At 48.0% G+C, this 20,153-nt stretch overlaps 1 protein-coding gene across 3 annotated transcripts in view; it reads right to left on the reverse strand.

Annotated features, from left to right (window-relative positions):
* Nucleotides 1-7,647: 7,647 nt before the first annotated feature.
* Nucleotides 7,648-20,153, reverse strand: part of LOC137452478 (potassium voltage-gated channel subfamily A member 6-like) — a 29,013-nt gene continuing 16,507 nt past the window's right edge. For 2 of the 3 annotated variants that reach the window (XM_068160918.1, XM_068160916.1), the window contains exon 3: nt 7,648-11,093. The gene's annotated coding sequence lies outside the window, so the exon portion shown is untranslated. Of the gene's footprint in view, nt 11,094-15,531; nt 15,553-20,153 lie in introns of those variants that run through there. The other variant, XM_068160917.1, reaches the window with a different exon arrangement.

Below are 20,153 nucleotides of genomic sequence, written 5' to 3' on the forward strand. Positions count from 1 at the left end.
CAGCAAGGAGAAAGGAACATCATTTAACCAAGAGAGCAATTAAAGTGTCTCTGAATACCTTAAAATAAACTGGCTCGCTGCAAAGTGGAGTTACTCCTGTTCTACAGGGCAACAGCTACTACAACCTGAGACAATAAATCAGTGTTTCAGAAGGAACAGCTTGTTCACCACGCAGGGAGCCAAAGTCATCCACTTTAATGACTGTACTGCACCAGATCCAGAGACTTCTGGCTGTGTTATTCAGTGTTGATCTCCAGCCCTTGGATGAGTCCTCGTGTCAGCAGCATGCAAATAACAGTCAGGTAAGGAAGGATGATGACAGTGAGAAGCAGGCAGAGCAATCACTCAGGAAATCCAGGTCTTCAGGACCAAGGGAAAAGCAGCATCTGCCTGACCTTGGCTGGGAAGGATGGTCACATAAATCATAGAATCATCATAGAATTGTCAGGGTTGGAAGGGATCTCAAGCATCATCAAGTTCCAACCCCCCTGCCATGGGCAGGGACACCTCACACTGCAGCAGGTTGCTCACAGCCACAGCCAGCCTGGCTGCAAACACCTCCAGGGATGAGGCTTCCACCACCTCCCTGGGCAACCTGTGCCAGTGTCTCACCACCCTCATGGGGAACAACTTCTTCCTAACATCCAATCTCAATGTACCTACTTCTAGTTTTGTTCCACTCCCCCTGGTCCTATCACTCCCTGACACCCTCAAAAGTCCCTCCCCAGCTTTCTTGTAGCCCCCTTCAGATACTGGAAGGCCACAATTAGGTCTCCTTGGAGCCTTCTCTTCTCCACACTGAAGAGTCCCAACTCCCTCAGTCTGTCCTTATAGGAGAGGAGCTCCAACCCTCTGCTCATCCTCGTGGCTCTTATTATCCATCCCAGTTGTGGCAGTTTTAGGCTGTGCCTAGGCAAGTTTCCCACCCATTGAGTAGAAAAGTGGTAGGAAAATAATGATAAGGTCTAAATAGTCCCAGTGGTCTGATTACTAACATAAGGGTAGTTGTAGCTGCTGCTGCTGCTGGCTTGCTGACCTTGGCTGGGTTACTTTGCTGTGGTTAAGTACTAACAAGCTACTCTTTGCTCTTCTCTCTCTCTTACCATGTACAGGGGGAAGGGAGCAGGGAGGGGGAAGCTGTGGGTAGCCTCCTGGTTTTGTCCAGGGAGGTTCTTGTGCTGTTTATATATTGTACATATATGTAAATATGGTAGGGTAGAATAGGATAGGATAGGATAGGATAGGATAGGATAGGATAGGATAGGATAGGATAGGATAGGATAGGATAGAAAATAAAAGAATAGAATAGAATAGAATAGAATAGAATAGAATAGAATAGAATAGAATAGAATAGAATAGAATAGAATAGAATAGAATAGAATAGAATAGAATAGAATAGAATAGGATAGGATAGGATAGGATAGGATAGGATAGGATAGGAGTAAAGGGGAAGAATCCCTTCTCTTGCCCTGCTGGCCACACTCCTCTGGCTGCAGCCCAGCATCACAATAGGATCACCAAGATCTCAATGCTGTCTCACAGCAACCAGCCACTTTCTGACACTGAGAAAGCTTCAGCATTTAGATACAGGGAGCTCATCAGCTCAGTTTGCTGTCATTCACTGCTTCAATCTGCATGCTTCTAGTCACTGAACTCCTACTGTAACCTGAAGGAAAGATTTTCTAGATGTGCCTAAATGTCTCTTTCCTCCAAATCCATTCCCTCTTCCTAGCAACTGATTTCCAAGGAAGCTGATGTTCAGGAGTTGCTTCTTACAAGCTGGCAACAGTTTGGGTATCCTCTAGTGGCACCAAAGAGAAATTCAGTCACTAAAACCTGACTCTCTAGTAGAATCATAGAATCAATAAGGTTGGGAAAGACCTCAAAGATCATCAAGTCCAACCTGTCACCCAACACCTCATGACTACTAAACCATGGCATCAAGTGCCACATCCAATCCCTTTTTGAATACCTCCAGTGATGGTGACTCCACCACCTCCCTGGGCAGCACATTCCAAGGGCCAATCTCTCCTTCTGTGAAGCACTTCTTTCCAAGATCAAGCCTAAACTTCCCCTGGCACAGCTTGAGACTGTGTCCTCTTGTTCTGGTGCTGGTTGCCTGGGAGAAGACACCAATTCCCAACTGGCTACAACCTCCCTTCAGGTAGTTTAAAAACTGCCCAGACAGAACATTTGCACCAGTAGACTAGACTGGAATGGAATGGAATGGAATGGAATGGAATGGAATGGAATGGAATGGAATGGAATGGAACAGAATGGAATGGAATAGAATAGAATAGAATAGAATAGAATAGAATAGAATAGAATAGAATAGAATAGAATAGAATAGAATAGAATAGAATAGAATAGAATAGAATCAACCAGGTTGGAAAAGACCTCAGACATCGGGTGGTGGAGTCACCATCACTGGAGGTGTTTAGGAAGAGACTGGCTGGGGTGCTTGGTGCCATGGTTTAGTTGATGAGATGGTGTTGGGTGATAAGTTAGACTTGGTGATTTCTGAATCCTTTCCCAACCTGGTTAATTCTAGTCTAGTCTAGTCTTGTCTAGTCTCCTGGTGCAAATGTTCTGTCTGGGCAGCTTTTAAACAGCTGTGCCCCATAAAGGCAGGCTCTGTACACACTGCCTAATGCATGAAAGGCAGCAAATTAAAAAGCAAGCACTAAAAAATGGTGAGAGGGGATAAAAAAAAAAAACCCTAGAGAGTGTCCTAGAGGCAGATTCTGGAGGGGTAAGTACTTACAAGTCTGATAAAACGTTGCAGAAGAAAAGGGGTTATAAAAACCCCCACGAATTAGATATTCAGGGATTCTAGCGTTCTCCAGCTCATCTCCGAAGCATCTTGCGCCCTCTTCTGGAGTGCTCTGCTAGTTCCACACAAACCCAGGTGGAGCGAAAGGGGATGGAAAAGGATCAGATCTGGGAAATAAGTGAGGAAGTTCACGGGCTAGAATGTGATAAAAGGATTTACACAGGAAGCAACAAGCAGCAGCTGATGTTAGGCCACATCCTGAGTACTGTTTCCAGCTCTGGGCTCCTCAGTTTACAAAGGACATTGAGACACTTGAATGTGTCCAGAGAAGGGCAACAAAGCTGGGGAGAGGCCTTGGGCACAGCCCTGCGAGGAGAGGCTGAGGGAGCTGGGGTTGCTTAGCCTGGAGAAGAGGAGGCTCAGGGGAGACCTTCTTGCTCTCTCCAACTCACTGAAGGGAGGTTGTAGCCAGGTGGGGGTTGGTCTCTTCTCCCAGGCAACCAGCACCAGAACAAGAGGACACAGTCTCAAACTGTGCCAGGGGAGGTTTAGGCTGGAGGTGAGGAGAAAGTTCTTCCCAGCAAGAGAGACTGGCCATTGGAATGTGCTGCCCAGGGAGGTGGTGGAGTCACCATCCCTGGAGGTGTTCAAAGAAGGATTTGATGTGGCACTTGGAGCCATGGCTTAGTTGTCAGGAGGTATTAGGTGATAGGCTGGACTTGATGATTTCTGAGGTCTTTTCCAACCTGGTTGATTCTATGTGGGTTAGGTCTCTAGAGGAGAAGGGATGGATAAATGCATTTGGGGCTAACTTAGTTCATTCCACAGTAGAGTTAAGACAGTGGGCTCCAAAATCTGGGTGCCACAGTGAAGCAGGTGAGCTGGAGGGGAGGTTTAGAATTGCAGATTCACTACAAACTTGAGCAGGAGTCTCTGGCATCAGTTAGAATGCGTAACTTGGATCCAGTGATTTGTCACAGAATCAGAGGATGTTATGGGTTGGAAGGGACCTCTGGAGATCAGTGAGTCCAACCCCCCTGCCAGAGCATAGAATCTAGCACAGGTCACACAGGAATGCATCCATATGGGTCTAGAAATTCTCCAGAGAAGGAGACTCCACAGCCTCTCTGGGCAGCCTGCTCCAGTGCTCTGCGACCATTACAGGAAAAAAGTTTCTCCTCATGTTGAGGTGGAACTTCCTGTGCTGTAGTTTATATCCATTGCTCCTTGTCCTATCCCAGGGCACAAGTGAGCAGAGGCTGTCCCTTCCTTCCTGACACCCAGCCCTCAGATATTTATAGACATTGATCAGAACCCCTCTCAGTCTTCTCTCCAGACTAAACAGCCCCAGGTCCCTCAGGGTCTTTCCTCATCAGGCAGTGTTCCAGTCCCTTTATCATCAACATTCATTCTGTGCATCTGCACCACAGGTTCTGGCACAGTTAATCAATAGGAGAGATGCTACTCTGCCTTTGATTTCATTTCTCCACACTGTATTCTCCACTGGGACTCCGAATTCACATCGAGGAAAATCATTATAAAGGGACAATTACCATAGCAAATAGAAGTGCTGTACTCAAAAATTAATGCATTTATACTCCTCACTGCTGCCTTTTATTTTTTCCTGCTGTGTCTTTGATACCTGTGGTATCCATCAATGAAGTTATGATCTCATATTCAGTAAGGTCTTTATGGCAGATCACAGAATCATAGAATTGTTAGGGTTGGAAGGGACCTCAAGGATCATCCAGGGCCAAACCCCCTGCCATGGGCAGGGACACCTCACACTACAGCAGGTTGCTCACAGCCACATCCAGCCTGGCCTTACAAACCTCCAGGGATGAGGCTTCCACCACCTCCCTGGGCAACCTGTGCCAGTGTCTCACCACTCTCATGGGGAAGAACTTCTTCCTAACATCTAACCTAAATCTCCCCTCCTCTAGCTTGGATCCATTCCCCCTAGTGCTATCATTTTCAAACACCCTAAAAAGTCTCTCACCAGAAGGTCTTTGCATAACTGACAGGGAGCAGAAAAGCCCAAATGGTGCCATGGTTGAGTTAAGTGGTGTTGGGTGATAGGTTGGACTCGATGATATCAAAGGTCTCTCCCATACCTGGTCTATTCTATTCTATTCTATTCTATTCTATTCTATTCTATTCTATTCTATTCTAGTCTAGTCTAGTCTAGTCTAGTCTAGTCTAGTCTACTCTAGTCTACTCCATTCCATTCCATTCCATTCCATTCCATTCCATTCCATTCCATTCCATTCCATTCCATTCCATTCCATTCCAAATACTCAGTGTCAAGCTGAAAGAACACAAATGGTGTTTGTAAATCCTTGCTGACTTCATTCAGTACACCAACAACCACTCTATCTGGGGAGGGAAACAGGGTCTAGTGTTTTCCTGGACTGTTAGAATCATAGAATTGTTAGGGTTGGAAGGGGCCTCAAGGATTATCCAGTTCAACCCCCCCTGCCATGGGCAGGGACACCTCACACTACAGCAGGTTGCTCACAGCCACATCCAGCCTGGCCTTACAAACCTCCAGGGATGAGGCTTCCACCACCTCCCTGGGCAACCTGTGCCAGTCTCTCACCACCCTCATGGGGAAGAACTTCTTCCTAACATCCAATCTGAATCTTCCCATTTCTAGTTTTTCTCCATTCCCCCTTAGTCCTATCACTCCCTGACACCCTAAAAAGTCCCTCCCCAGCTTTCTTGTATCCCACTTCAGATCCTGGAATGCCACAATTAGGTCTCCTTGGAGCCTTCTCTTCTCCAGACTGAACAGCCCCAACTCTCTCAGTCTGTCCTCACAGCAGAGCAGCTCCAGCCTTCTCATCATCCTCATGGCCCTTCTCTGGACACCTTACAGCACACCCAGATCCTTCCTGTAATAGGGGCTGCAGAACTGGATGCAGTAAATCTCAGACTGAGCTTCCCATATCTTCCTTCTAACCCCCTTCAGATACTGGAAGGCCACAATAAGGTCTCCTTGGAGCCTTCTCTTCTGTAGACTGAACAATCCCAACCCTCTCAGTCTGTGCTTACAGGAGAGGAGCCTCACTGATGGACAAATTCCATATACATTGACTTACCTTTGTGGCTGCCAAATGAAGGAGCAAGCAATAGATGCAAGGAGATCATCACTGAGCATTTCCAAATGGGGTGAGCTTGATGGAGCAAGCTAGCTGTCCTGGGGGAGAGCAAGACTTAAGAGAGGTTGTTGGGTGTTTTTTGCTTAGGTTTCTATGGTAGTTTTAGGCTATGCCTAGAAAAATTTCCACAGATCTTGAACAGTAAGTGATAGAACGTAAATAATTCACTCTTGGATGTAAAAAGGGAAATAATAAGGTCCAGATAATCCCACGGGACAGACAACCAACAAAGTAAGGGTGTTTAAACTATCTTTCTCTCTTTTCAACTCCTCTGCTGTAGCAGACACCAGCTCTGGCTGCTGCTGGCTTTGCTGACCTTGCCTTATTGCTTTGTGGTGGCTAAGTACTAACAAGAGACTCTCCTCTTTCTTCTCTTTTACCTTGTGTACAGGGGAGAGGGAAGGGAGCAGGGAGGGGGAAGCTGCTGGTAACTGCCTGGTTTTGTCCAGGAGGGGTTTCTTGTGCTGTTAATGAATTGTACATACATGTAAATATTGGATATTTGGTACATACTCACTGCATTCCATGATTTAGATTGGAGTTGTGCTTGTCAAATACAGCTTCATTTGCTTCCCAACTGAGCTGCTCTGGCAATTTTATGTTGGGGGCGAATTTCAGCCCATGAGGTTGAACTGAAGAAGTTCTTGCACTGCATGTGCATCATGCATGTGCCTCTTAACAACCCTCACTGTCACTGAAGGCTTGGGGGGGAGGGTAGGGGGAAATTCCAACCCACCAGTTTCCAACAAGACCCAGAACCTGGGAGATGGCAAACAGCACCTCAGAGGCAGGTATAGGTTGGATGGATTTAGGTTTGAGGTGAGGAGAAAGTTCTTCACAGAGAGAATAGAATAGAATAGAATAGAATAGAATAGAATAGAATAGAATAGAATAGAATAGAATAGAATAGAATAGAATAGAATAGAATAGAATAGAACAGAACAACAGAACAGAACAGGTTGGAAGAGACCTTTGAGATCATCAAGTCCAACCTATCACCCAGCACCATCTAATCAACTAAACCATGGCACCAAGCACCCCAGCCAGTCTCTTCATAAACACCTCCAGTGATGGCGACTCCACCACCTCCCTGGGCAGCACATTCCAATAGGCAATCACTCTCTCTATGAAGAATTATTTCCTAACATCCAGTCTAAACCTCCCCTGGTGCAGCTTGAGACTGTGTCCTCTTGTTCTGGTGCTGGTTGCCTGGGAAAAGAGGCCAACCCCCACCTGGCTGCAACCTCCATTCAGGTAGCTGTAGACAGCAATAAGGTCTCCCCTGAGCCTCCTCTTCTCCAGGCTAAGCAACCCCAGCTCCCTCAGCCTCTCCTCACAGGGCTGTGCTCAAGGCTTCTCCCCAGCTTTGTTGCCCTTCTCTGGACACCTTCCAGCAAGACCATTGGAATGTGCTGCCCAGGGAGGTGGTGGAGTCCCCATCCCCGGAGGTGTTCAAGAAGGGGTTGGGCACGGCACTTGGTGCCATGGTTTAGTAGTCATGAGGTGTTGGGTGACAGGTTGGACTTGATGACCTCTGAGGTCTTTTCCAACCTTATTGATGCTATGATTCTGCAAGTGGCTCTGAACCATCCCAAGGAAGCTGCATAGCTCTAGTAAGCCCACACCAACTATTTCCTATGAAGGCAGAGCCCCGAAGTGCAACCAGTCTCAGATGTAGTAAAAAATACCAACAAACCCCAAACACATCACACTTTAAAAAATATTGGCTTTATTCATGTCTAGCCTATTAATAGAACAGTGGATCACACTGGTAGGAACAATCACAAATACCTAGTTACATGGGTTAATCAGCTTCTGGCCTGGGCAACACTTGGTTTGAGCCCAAATAGGTTATCATTATTGTGGCATCACCAATACAGACAATGATTGGCTGTTCAAAACCTCAGCTGAGTCCAATCTCCTTGGCCAACTTTCAGGCCAAATACCCTCTTTTCTCCCACTGCCTGTGGGATTCTCTAGAAAATACTTGTATTCAGAGTCTGAAGCCACCCAACAGGCCTGGAGCAAGTGATCCAGCCAAAAAATTCTGTTCCCCACACACTTCATTTGAAAGGCTTCAGGTTTTCAGTGCAACAAACAAAAGAGAAACCTCTCCCATCCACCATTTCTCAGAGATGTTGCACCAGAGCTGTACAAATCAGCCTCACTCTGATAAGGCATCTAGAATTACTTCTCTTACTATGTGATCTGGCCTGCAAATCCCAATTGCCCTCCTTAAAACAAAGCACGGGAGCAAGGTTTCACAGCAAAAGGCAAAGAGGTCCTGTAACTACCATCCCTGCTGTTTGTACTGACACACAGCATGGTCTGAAGTCTTTCATCTGCATGCTCCACGTCTCTGGGGTACCCACAGACATCTGCAGCCTCTTTGTACCTTCCTAAAGCCAGCCTGCACTTAGGCTGACTCTGAAGGCCTCTTGAAAGAAAGGTGCATGGCAGCTCTGGTTACTAATTGCAAACCACCTGGCCTTGCCACACAAATCAGAATACAGAGTGACTCAGAGAAGTCCCAGACCTCAAGATGCCCTGCACTGAGACACAGAGTAGGTCTCTATGTTGCTTGCACCTCTCTGTGCTTAGGCCCTATCTGGGGTTAAACCCTAGCAGTTACTCTACCACCCAGGGACCCCTCTGCAGCAGAGAAGGGGGAATCAGGCAAAGGAGAGAAAACCCACAGCCTGAAATGAAAACAGATCTAGGGAAACAAGGTGGTGGAGTCACCTTCCCTGAAGGTGTTCCAAAAAAGCATTGGATGTGGCACTTGGAGCCATGGTTTAGTTGTCCTGAGGTGTCAGCTGTTAGTTAATAGGTTGGACTTGATGATCTCTGAGGTCTTTTCCAACCTGGTTGATTGTAGGTGTGTTATAGCCAAACTCATACCAATGTCAATGCCAAGTTCAGAAACTTAACACTGAGCTCAGCAGCACTGCAGCAGTCACAACACCCAGAAAGGCAGAGAAAGGAGCAGGATGAAGAGACGCCCAAACAGAAGCCTCCCCTCTTCCCAGCAGACTTTCTCCTTCATACTGAGTGTGATGGTCATGGTCTGGGACACATCTGTAGCCAAGATGGCTGACTCAGAACTGCTAATGGCCTGCAGCCCATGGCTGGCCTGGGATTCTGTCCTAGTGGATCCAGGACAGCACCCAAACAATGAACATGAAGTGCATGTTGCCTCCTGGGAGCTGCAGGCTCACATCCACACTCAGGACTACTTAGCAGACCTGGGCCAAAAACATCTTTGGAGCTGGCACCCCAGGGTTTCTTTAAGCCCAGTCCTATAAGCCAGTTTGAGTCACAGCTCACCAGCCAGCACTCCCAGCCTGTTACAGCTGCTGAGGGCTGCCAAATTAGGGGGAGCTGCCTTCTGCCTCCTTTCCCTCACGTGCGGACCGTGGGCACTGCAGGCAGGCTAAAAGCAGCTCATGAACATGCACAGGGGGTTACTGATAAAGGGTCCTAAGTAACTTGAATGTCCAGCATCCATAAGAGCACCTTCTGAAAATCCCAGTTGTCATGCTCAGGGTATCCTTTACTCCGCTCTTCCCCCAGTTGTCATGCTCAGGGTATGAATACAGAATTAACCAGGTTGGAAAAGACCCTTGAGATCATCAAGTCCAACCAAGTTTTTCAGCAAAAGGCTTGCCCTGGAAAATGAGACTGTGACAGAAAGAAACCTTTTACTCCATTAAATCTCTGGGGAAACAGAGCTCTTGGCTCCAGGAGGAAAATCCTGCTAAAAAGGGAGGTGTGAGAGCACATCTTCCTAGACTCACTAACCACATCCAGAATACACAGAATTAACCAGGTTGGAAAGGACCTTTGAGATCATCAAGTCCAACCTAGCACCCAACACCATCTCATCAACTAAACCATGGCACCAAGTGCCTCATCCTTTACTCCACTCTTCCTCTCAGTATCTCCCCCTCCCAGAATCATTTTTGGGTTTACCCCCCCTCCTATGCAAAGAGCTGGCAGCACACTGAGCGTGGATCCACCTTTGGTTAGGGACATTTGACTGCAGGAATGACCTTTGCTGCTGCCAAAGGGATGGCATTCCAGGCCAGAGTGTCCCCCTCTGCCCATCACTTTTCAGTGCCAATCAGCTTCAGCACAGCACAACACAACATGGGCTGGTGGAGCTTGGAAAACAGCTGAGGTTTTCTTTTGGATCACAATGGGAGAAGGCTTCAGAGCATCTTCTGGGAATGCTACATACAATTATATTACATTTTTCAGAGCTGTCTAGATATTGTGCCTTCTAAATCACATGAAAAGACTACAAACAGGGCTACTACACAGTGAAACTCTCTACAGCCACTGAGATTAAGTCACTACCTTCTTTAGAGCAGGCAATGGACTCAACGTGTTCACAACAAGAACTGACTACACATACTTTTAAAGCAAGACACTTCACAGGTAAAGGAGAAACACTTCTGGTCTGGGCCCATTTCTTAGTTAACCATATTATTATGCACAAAGACTACTTGCAGAGCTGTGAAACATCTGCTATTGATCTGACTTCTCAAAACACAGGTTTTAAACAGGACAGTAGTCCAAGACCAAAAGCCAGGCAGAGAAATGGGAAAGACTTTGGCCACTGGCTCACTTCTCTAGAGAAAGCTGTTTGCTCTTCTAAGGGTTGGCCTTCAGTGTTTGCCTGGACTGGCTTCCCCACTTGAAACAAACAAACAAACAGGTTTAAAATTAAAGCTACTGGAACAACAGAGTCTTTTGGAGATGCCCTGTGCCCACTCTCAGCTTCCCACAGGACTCGGTGCTTGTCTGTGGCTTTCAATGAACAGCTCATAAATTGCTGCTCTTTAGCCACTGGGAATGGAATCCTGCTTTATTTAGCTCTCCCAGAAATGAGAAACACTTGAATCTTCTAGGGGATTCTTCTTGCCTCCTGCCTCCAAGCCCTGCTCACATCTAGCTTCGATTTCCAGGAACTAAGAGTGCTAGCTCCTTTCAAAACAACAGCTGCGAGCAAACTGCAAAGGAAAACAGTTCCCTGTCCATGAATGTGGCATTCCCTGCACACAGGGCAAAACTTCACCAGCTCTACAGTCAGAAGATGTCAACAATCCCTCTGGCAGCATCCTGACACGACAGCCTTACAGCATCCAGGATCCAGCCTAGCAAGGAAAAACAGACAGAGTGTTAGGTGCTAAGAAAAATAACAAGCCCAAGACAAATGTGCTGTTTTGCATGGGGCACAGGTAAGACCACGTCAGCAGAAGGCTTCATTTCTGAATGGGAATGTTTGAAGGGACAGAACTGGAGAGGTCTTTTCAGGATAACTGCAGCTGTCCACAACATTAAGCACTGCACTTCTTTGCTCACCCTGATGCCAGGTGGGATTCATCGTCACTGGAGGTAGCATAAAATCATAGAACCATAGAATCAATAAGGTTGAAAAATACCTCAAAGATCATCAAGTCCAACCTGTCACCCAACACCTCATGACTACTAAACCATGGCACCCCTCTTGAAAACCTCCAGGGATGGGGACTCCACCACCTCCCTGGGCAGCACATTCCAATGGCTAACAACTCTCTCTGTGAAGAAATTTCTCCTCACCTTGAGCCTAAACTTCCCCTGGTGCAGCTTGAGACTGTGTCCTCTTGTTGTGGTGCTGGTTGCCTGGTAGAAGATGGGCAGAGTCCAAGGGCAGGAGATTTAACACATCTAAGTGCTGGGTTCTACACATTGGCCACAACAACCCCATGCAGTGCTACAGGCTGGGGTCAGAGTGGCTGAGAGCAGCCAGGCAGAGAGGGACCTGGGAGTGCTGATTGATAGTAGGCTGAACATGAGCCTACTATGCTACATGAGACTGTGTCCCCTTGTTCTGGTGCTGGTTGCCTGGGAGAAGAGACCAACCCCCACCTGGCTACACCTTCCCTTCAGGTAGTTGTAGACAGCAATAAAATCCTTCTTAGTACCATAGTATCAGTCAGGGTTGGAAGGCACCACAAGGATCATCTATGCCATCTATGCCATGGGCAGGGACACTCCACACTAGATCAGGCTGGCCAGAGCCAAACCTATTCTATTCCACTGTGTTTTCCTACCCAAGGAAGAATCACAGTGGGGGGCTGTTGGCCTGATTCTGCTCTTAGTTTTTATGCTGATGTGGATAATCCTCAAAGCCAGTAGAGATCTTTCACTGCTATCTAGGAACTTCTTTTATCCATAATGTGCATTATGGATGGTGCTGGTCTCTTCTCACAGGTAATTAATGATAGAACAAGAGGGAATGACCTCAAGCTACAACTGAGGAGGTTTAGACTCGACAGTAAGAAACATTTTTTCAGGGCAAGAGTGGTCAGGCATTGGAATGTGCTGCCCAGGGAGGTGGTGGAGTCCCCAAGCCTGGCTGTGTTTGCAGGTGGTTTGGATGTGGTGCTTGGGGCTATGGTTCAGGGGTGACCCTTGTAGAGTAGGGTTCTGGGTTGGCCTTGGTAGTCCTGAGGGTCTTTTCCAACCTGAATGTTTCTGGGATTCTGTGATTAGTAGTCCAAGAAATGCTTAGAAATAGTAATACTTCCTCATAGGTTGCTTCCCTGATCTACAAGGAGAAAATTCCTGCTTCTCATCATTTGTGGACTTATTTGCTACTGCTTCTTAGCAGCCAACAAGACTCCTCTTTCCCTGCCATTACTGCATGATTAAGGCATGTCATGCCATCTGCCTGTCCAAGTGAGGATTATGCAAAGCATCCACTGAATAGCAAGTGACTAAAAAGAGACACAACATAATTGCTCAACACTGAAAATACTGTGGGGGGAAAAAAACAAACAAACAAACAAGCCAACCTAAAGAGTATGGCCACAGGACAGCAAAACTGTCACTTGAAATCTTTCTAATTAGCAAGGGATTAGCTACTACAATGCAGCAGTGAAGGGCTGGTATGAAACCAGAGGCCAGATCCAGATCTATAATGGTGTTTGAAAGCACCATTTAAATAATGATTACTATGACTCACACAGAGAAAGCAATAGGCAGAGGCTTCCACTGGGCCAGCAGAACACAGAGGGACTGAAGAGGATTTTTCTATGCCTATAATTCTGTAAATGCAAAAGTAATAAAGTGCCTAAGAGAAACACACATGAGGTAAAGCAACTGCTGAAGCATGAGAAATGAAACACTAAAGTGCTCCTTGTCAGCCTATGCCTTGCTCAGATATTGCTTTCTTGTTTTCAAACACTATGTCAGTATAAAGTGCAAAACTATATCAAGAATCTGGAATGGAATGGAATGGAATGGAATGGAATGGAATGGAATGGAATGGAATGGAATGGAATGGAATAGAATAGAATAGAATAGAATAGAATAGAATAGAATAGAATAGAATAGAATAGAATAGAATAGAATAGAATAGACCAGACCAGACCAGGTTGGAAGAGACCTTTGAGATCATCGTTTACAACCTATCACCCAACACCATCTAATCAATTAAACCATGGCACCAAGCACCCCAGCCAGTCTCTTCCTGAACACTCCCAATGACGGTGACTCCACCACCTCCCTGGGCAGCACATTCCAATAGGCAATCACGCTCTCTATGAAGAATTATTTCCTAACATCCAGTCTAAACCTCCCCTGGTGCAGCTTGAGACTGTGTCATCTTAGGTGGGCAATGACATTGGATGCTCAGCTTGACACTCTTAAAAGGGCTGAACTTGAGAATGCAGGTCCTGTACAGGCATCCAGAAACCTGCTGTCAGATTTGGAAGGGACCTCAAGGATCACCTAGTTCCATCCCCCCTGCCATGGGCAGGGACACCTCACACTACAGCAGGTTGCTCACAGCCACATCCAGCCTGGCCTTACAAACCCCCAGGGATGAGGCTTCCACCACCTCCCTGGGCAACCTGTGCCAGTGTCTCACCACCCTCATGGGGAACAACTCCTTTCTAACATCCAACCTGAATCTACCCATTTCTAGATTGTTCCCACTCCACTTAGTCCTATCACTCCCTGACACCCTAAAAAGTCCCTCCCCAACACCCTCAAAGTCCCTCCTCAGCTTTCCTGTAGCCCCCTTCAGATACTGGAAGGCCACAATTAGGTCTCCTTGGAGCCTTCTCTTCTCCAGACTGAACAGCCCCAACTCTCTCAGTCTGTCCTCATAGGAAAGGAGCTCCAGGCCTCTGATCATCCTCGCGGCCCTTCTGTGCTCTCCTCTATTGCATCTGCCTCCCAGGAGAGTTCCAAAGCTCCAGGCATTAGCAGTTTGGCCACCAGGTGCTCCCAGAGCTGCCTGTTACTATGGTCTTTGCAAAGTGTTCCAATTTCAAGATCCACTGGCAGAATGACAAACAAGACAGATCCACAACGTTGCTGATGGAGAAACTCACCCAAGGAGGAAGGAAGGGGAAAAGAGAAAGAGGTCTCATTCCCTGCTTCAAGGAGTGGTCTGGAGCTGTATTTCCACTCCTTCATCATTAACCCTATGTCCCACAAAGCCTCATCTGCAAGCAAAACATCCTACTGCAGCCCTGAATCAGCCTTCTCTGTGACATGGGGACTCTCCTAGCAATGTGGGTCCTGCAACCCTGCACAAAAAGGAGGCTCAGGGGAGACCTTATTGCTGTCTACAACTACCTGAAGGAGGTTGCAGCTAGGTGGGACCTGATCTGTTCTCCCAGGCAACCAGCAACAGAGCAAGAGGGCACAGTCTCAAGCTGTACAGGGGGAAGTTTAGGCTTAGCAGGGCTGTTAACTAAATTTAGTTTTGTCCAGGACTTTGAACACAGAATCATAGAATCGTCCAGGTTGGAAAAGACCTGAGAGATCATCAAGTCCAACACCTCCTAACACCTCCTGACAACTAAACCACGGCACCAAGTGCCACGTCCAATCCCCTCTTGAACACCTCCAGGGATGGTGACTCCACCACCTCCCTGGGCAGCACATCCCAATGGCTAACAACTCTTTCTGGGAAGGACTTTCTCCTCACCTCCAGCCTAAACCTCCCCTGCCACAGGTTGAGGCTGTGTCCACTGGTAGCAAAGGAAATTGTTTGGCTTGGCCATTGGAATGTGCTGTCCCGGGAGGTGATGGAGTCACTGTCCCTGGAAGTGTTTAAAACAAGACTGGATGAGGCACTCGGGGCCATGGTTTAGTTGCTTGGTAATAGATTGGACTCTATGAGCTCAAGAGGTCTTTTCCAAGCTGGTTCATTCTGGGATACTTCAAATGCCAAAGCAGATGACTCTTCCCGTGCTAACAGAGCCTCCCGTGGCCAAGCTCACCTCTGCCAGAAGCTGCCAACAGCCTTCTGCAGGGCGGGACACACTCGGGAGCGTTGCCGTTCCCTGTGCCAGTGCCTCCGTGGCCCACAGGATGGCACTGTCCCACCCCACAAACTCCTCGCCGGCTTTTGCTGGCGTTTCCCGGCAGCAGCAGTCACTAGAAGGCAGCTTTCCCACATCACAGCTTTTCCCTTTGGATGTTCAGCCTTTCTGGAATTCAGCATGCTTCTAGGGATCCTCCCATGCCAGCATCCCAACTGCTCCTCTGTGGCTTTGCTCAGAAAGATCACCACCTGCTTTCTGTGGGCATTCTGCTTCGATAAACAACAGCAAGCTGACACAGAATCACAGAAAACATCCGGTTGGAAGAGACTTCCAGGATCATTCAGTCCAACCCTCCACCCAGCACTGAAGGGTCAGCACGAAACCATGGCCCTAAGCACCAGGTCCACACACTGCTTGAACACCCCCAGGGATGGTGACTGCACCACTGCCCTGGGCAGAGCATTCCAGTCTTTGAGAACCCTCTCTGTGAAGAAATATTTCCTAACATCAAGCCTGAGCCTCCCCTGGTGCAGCTTGGAAGCATTTCCTCTGGTCCTGTTGCTTGACACCAAGGAGAAGAGGCTGCCCCCTCCTCGCTCCACCCTCCCTTCAGGTAGTTGTAGAGTGATGAGGTATCCCCTCAGCCTCCTCTTAACCCCAAAGGGGTGAGCCTAGTAGCTACACAGCACCCTCCAGAACAACTGCTGCTTTCTGCTGCTGAGAAACTGTGTTTGGGTAGCTTAAAATTCATTAACAGCTACTGCTTACAACAAGCTCCTCAATTTAATAAGGACATTGAGACACTTGAATGTGTCCAGAGAAGGGCAACAAGGCTGGGGAGAGGTTTGGAGCAATGCACTGTGAGGAGAGGCTGAGGGAGCTGGGGTTGCTTAGCCTGGAGAAGAGGAGGCTCAGGGGAGACCTTCTTGCTCTCTACAACTACCTGAAGGGAGGTTGTAGCCAGGAGGGGGTTGGTCTCTTCTCCCAGGCAACCAGCACCAGAACAAGAGGACACAGTCTCAAGCTGCACCAGGGGAGGTCTAGGTTCAAGGTGAGGAGAAAGTTCGTCCCAGAAAGAGTAATTGGCCATTGGAATGTGCTGCCCAGGGAGGTGGTGGAGTCCAACCTATCATCCAACACCAATGCCCCATCCAGTCCCTTCCTAAACACCTCCAGTGATGGTGACTCCACCACACTATTCCTCATCCAGGCCAGGAGGCCTTCTTGGCCACCTGGGCACACTGCTGGCTCCTGTTCAGCTTACTATCGACCAGTACCCCCAGGTCCCTAGAAGGTCTCCCCAGAGCCTTCTCTAGTCTCTAGATCTAGATTCTTTCAGCCTGTCTTTCATAGGAGAGGCGCTCTTTGATCATCTTCGTGGCCCTCCTCTGGCTCCACTCCACCAGATCCATGCCCTTCTTGCGCTGATGATCTTCAAGTCTTTTCCAACCACAATGATCCTAAGATGCTCAGGAATGCTAACAATGCCCCTGAAGCAAGTAAAGAGGGTCAGCACTCCATTTACCCTGTTCCCAGCTGAGAAAGAAATGATGCTCTTTGTGGAGGTTAGAACCATGTGAAACCAGAAACAGGCTTACAGAGAGCAACCAGCTGCCCCAGCTGCACGAAGCCCAACTTCCCAGCCTTGACTCACACCATCTGCTTGCAATTCTCTGTAGGAAAAAAAGTGTCATTTCCCTCAGCTGCAGAAAAATGAGTTTGCCAATCAGGCCATTTGTTGTTCCTATAGGTTCTTATTACTGAGAAACACCAAACTGCACACTGAGGAGAGATTTTATTTCCCCTCTACACTTAGAGAAACATGAAATGCCCAGATCCAGACCCAGAATGTGCCTGTGAGCATCTGCTAGAGAGCAGCCCCCTGGACAAGGACCTGGGAGTCCTGGTGGATAACAAGTTCACCATGGGACAGCAATGTGCCCTGGTGGCCAAGAAGGCCAATGGGATCCTGGGGTGCACTGAGAAGAGTCTGCTGCCCTCTACGCTGCCCTAGTGAGGCCCCACCTGCAATACTGCAGCCAGTTCTGAGCTCCCCAGGTCAAGAGGGACAGGGATCTACTTGAGAGAGTCTAACAGAGGGCTACAAGGGTGATTGAAGGGACTAGAGCACTGTCTGATGAGGAGAGGCTGAGAGCCCTGGGGCTGTTTAGTGTGGAGAGGAGAAGACTGAGAGGGGATCTAATCAATGTCTATCAATATCTGAGGGCTGGGGGTCAGGAAGGAAGGGACAGCCTCTGCTCACTTCTGCCCTGTGATAGGACAGGGGGCAAAGGATATAAACTACAGCACAGGAGGTTCCACCTCAACATGAGGAGGAACTTCTTCACTGTGAGGGTCCCAGAGCACTGGAACAGGCTGTCCAGAGAGGTTGTGGAGCCTCCTTTGCTGCAGACTTTCCAACCCCATCTGGATGTGTTCCTGTGTGGCCTGTGCTGGATTCTGTGGTCCTGCTCTGGCAGGGACTTGAGGTCCCTTCCAACCCCTAGCATCCTGTGATCAGTCTGTCCACAGACTGCTAGGGCTCTCTGGAAAATCTGACAGGCACAATTCCAAAACATTCGAAGGAGAACTTGAGCTGTGCCTCAAGACACTGAATATTCAAGATCCCAGGTCTGATTTCCTAACCATATGGAAAAGTGGCCAGCTGAAAAACCAAAAGCCTCCTGAAGCACCCTGTACTACCTCAGAGGGAGACCTTCTTGCTATCTACAACTCCCTGAAGGGAGGTTGTAGCCAGGAGGGGATTGGTCTCTTCTCCCAGGCAACCAGCACCAGAACAAGAGGACACAGTCTCAAGCTGTGCCAGGGGAGTTGAGGCTGGATGTTAGGAAGAAATTCTTCACAGAAAGAGAGATTGGCCATTGGAATGTGCTGCCCAGGGAGGTGGTGGAGTCACCATCACTGGAAGTGTTTAGGAAGAGACTGGATGGGGTGCTTGGTGCCATGGTTTAGTTGATTAGATTGTGTTGGGTGATAGGTTGGACTCCATGATCTCAGAGGTCTTTTCCAACCTGGTTAATTCTATTCTATTCTATTCTATTCTATTCTATTCTATTCTATTCTATTCTATTCTATTCTATTCTATTCTATTCTATTCTATTCTATTCCATCCCATCCCATCCCATCCCATCCCATCCCATCCCATTCCATTCCATTCCATTCCACAATGTGCTGATGGGTGAATCCCAGAGGATAATTTGGCTCTTGCCTGAAACCAACTCTCTGAACCCATTGAGGGTGTTAAAATGTTTTGTCCGTCAAGAAAGCTCTTAATGCATCTCTTAGGGCACAAAGACATGACAGTGGGCCCTCTCCAGAAACGTGACTCAGGCCCCTCAATACTCTACCAGACAGGAGGGAATTTGCAGGAGGATTCATCTGGGCCTTTCTGCATATGCTTGCTTCTGAATCACTGATACATGACTATACATAAACCCCCAGGAGCTGTTCTATGTATCCTCAGATTCCCCTGAAAGACCATAAAGCAACAAAAACTAGCAAAGCAATTAGGAGGATTAGTTCTTAACAATGCCAGTGAAGATCTGTTAAAAAAGAGTATCTTGCCAGATTTACAGTGCAGATATTCAGGGTGAGGCTCCAGGAGGCCCTGGGCAGCCTGATCTGTTTGAGGATGTCCTTGCTGATTGTGGGGAGGTCTGACTGGATGACCTTTAGAGGTTCCTTCCAACCTGGACCATTCTGTGATTCTATGATTCTTGAGATTCAACAAGACCAAGTGCAAGGTCCTGCATCTGGGTCAGGGCAATCCCAAGCACTGATACAGGCTGGGCATGGACTGGCTTGAGAGCAGCCCTGAAGAAAAGGACTTGGGGATGCTGGGGGAGGAGAAGCTCAACAGGAGCTCTCAGTGTGCACTTGCAGCCCAGAAAGCCAATTCTAACCTTGGCTGTATCAAGAGAAGTGTGGCCAGCAGGGCAAGGGAGGTGATTCTCCCCCTCTGCTCCACTCTGGTGAGACCCCACCTGGAGTACTGTGTCCAGTTCTGGAGCCCCTAGTACAGGAAGGATCTGGAGGTGCTGGAAGGTGTCCAGAGAAGGGCCAGGAGGATGAGCAGAGGGCTGGAGCTGCTCTGCTATGAGGACAGACTGAGGGAGTTGGGACTGTTCAGTGTGGAGAAGAGAAGGCTCTGAGGAGACCTTATTGTGTCCTTCCAGTATCTGAAGGGGGCTACAAGAAAGCTGGGGAGGGAATTTTGAGGGTGTCAGGGAGTGATAGGACTGGGGGGAATGGAACAAAACTAGAAATGGTTAGATTCAGCTTAGATGTTAGGAAGAAGTTCTTCCCCATGAGGGTGGTGAGACACTGGCACAGGTTGCCCAGGGAGGTGGTAGAAGCCTCATCCCTGGGGGTTTTTAAGTCCAGGCTGGATGTGGCTCTGAACAACCTGATGTAGTGTGAGGTGTCCCTGCCCATGGCAGAGGGGTTGGAACTGGCTGATCCTTGAGGTGCCTTCCAACCCTGACAATTCTGTGATTCTATGGTCTGACTGCCCAGCTCCAATGAGCTGCCAGCCTCCATATCAGAGCCATGCTTGGAGGAGCGCTAATACAAATCCAGGAGAGAGATGGTGAAGCCCTCCCATCTCCAACGTATTTTCTCCTGCTGCTTTAATACTTTGGCTCCTGAGAGCAATTCAAGGGGTGGAAAAAGCTAAGAAAAACAAAAAAAAAAAAGCAAACAACCTGCATAAATTTACTCCTTCTGGACTTGCTGTGAAAAATGGATGTCAGCCACTTATCTCCATAGCACATCCAATGGGCTTTCAATTTACCTTGAAGGAAGCCAGCTCTGGGCTTTGTCAGATAGAAATATGTTGTAGGCCTTTAATTAAGAGGCAGCCTGCAAGGC

This window comes from Melanerpes formicivorus, unplaced genomic scaffold (assembly GCF_026170545.1).
Source record: "Melanerpes formicivorus ecotype bairdi unplaced genomic scaffold, bMelFor1.0.p_v2 SCAF_54, whole genome shotgun sequence".
In the NCBI taxonomy this organism is placed as follows: Eukaryota; Metazoa; Chordata; class Aves; order Piciformes; family Picidae; genus Melanerpes; species Melanerpes formicivorus.